This window comes from Bactrocera latifrons, unplaced genomic scaffold (genome assembly GCF_001853355.1).
Source record: "Bactrocera latifrons isolate USDA-ARS-PBARC rearing strain unplaced genomic scaffold, ASM185335v1 scaffold_147, whole genome shotgun sequence".
Taxonomy (NCBI): Eukaryota; Metazoa; Arthropoda; class Insecta; order Diptera; family Tephritidae; genus Bactrocera; species Bactrocera latifrons.
The window spans coordinates 35,926-37,549 of NW_017534930.1; positions in this window are offsets into that span (position 1 = coordinate 35,926).

Here is a 1,624-nt window from a genome sequence, read left to right on the forward strand (position 1 = left end):
AAGGCACAATGTGTGGCATAAAGTAGAYTTCAGTTACGTCAAAGAAATTTAATAACGCGGTGTGTACGCATTCTACAGCACGCGTGAGTGTGTTGGTAGTTTCATCATAAACACTGATTTATGCATATCAGAAGCATCTATGCAACAAACTAGTTTTGGCAGGAAAAGTGACTGCCTAATGGCTATTAACATTGTGAGAAGTTYTGAAGGTGGGATTTTAGAGAACCATAAAATCAGAAGCCTTTTGATCTGTCACCTATTCAAAGCTTTAGTTTGTCTTCTCTGYTTAATTATGTACCAAGGCTTGAGGTGTTCCTTTAGCGTCCCATACTTCAAGCAAAATGTGCCATAGTCTAGAGCTGCTTTTAGAAACTKCATTCCCGTCGGCCGTAAAGCAAACAAACTAGCCTTTTCATTTCCTTCTTTACATACAAACATAATATAGCCACTAAAAGTATAGGAAAAAGGTAATGCTTAACTGTCGGATAAATCTTCCCTCCACACTATGTCTGATATATATTTGGTTCGCTACTAGCATTAAAGAATCATACATAGTTTCCTATTCGATTATACATCGCATTAAGTTTTCATRTAGCCAAATATATACAAATGTTTTGTACACTTACTTTTCATTGAGCCAATGCTTGTTGCAGACTTATTTTTTAGCCTGTTGTTGTCTTTTAAATACACAGTTTGGTTTGCAACTTCTTAATAAAGAGACTTTCTCCGGAGCAACATTTGCAAATGGTATAAATTTATCAGCAAAACCATGATTCAGGTCGTGTGACGCTGCGTCCAATATTCGGTAGACATAGTGAATCGGTTTCGCACCTTGGTTATTCGCATCCTCAGAGTCAACGTACCGTGCGCAGTAAAAATCCAAACTCTATCCCCTATCGCTTTCAGCAATTGAAGCTGTGTTCATCCACTTTATGGAAGGTCTTGGTTTGCGGGTTTACAAAACTCTTTTCAAGCAAGAATTGAAGTAGAAGGACTAAGCGCGTCGCACGTTCGGTGAATGGGTCCAAAACGAAATGGCGACCGATCCGATTTTCAGCTCGTTTTTGATTGATTGGGTATGTAAGTAAAGAAAGTTATGGTACAAGTTATTGTAAAAACAAAACTTACTTTTTGAAGTGATCTAAGAGCAGAAGGAATTAATAATCCATACTTCATTAAAACTGACCGGGGCCATAATGGTACAGTCACTGAGGAACGCTATAGATACATGATTAAAGTCTTTTTCTAGCTGAATTGGAGAATGTTGTCGTGGACGGCACAAGACGGCAATATAGCCAAAATGCATACAATTTATTGAAGGAAACTTTTTCTAAAGAGGGTTAGGTGAARTCGCTTGTCTACGCAGATAAGCATGAGACAGTTCACGCATAGAAAACAAATATTCGAMGCATTATTGGTAGATACGGCCATATTTGCTGAAAAAATGTGCTTCCCAACTGAAATGATTTGAGAAAGGTGCGGCAATCACTAGTGTAAAATCATTTTTATATCATAACGCTGATATATTCGCCATAACTTTAAATTATATAGCCATAAAGTGTAATATTGTGGAATTTACTATAAAAATCATAAATTGGCATTGGAATTTTTGGTGAGATTTATA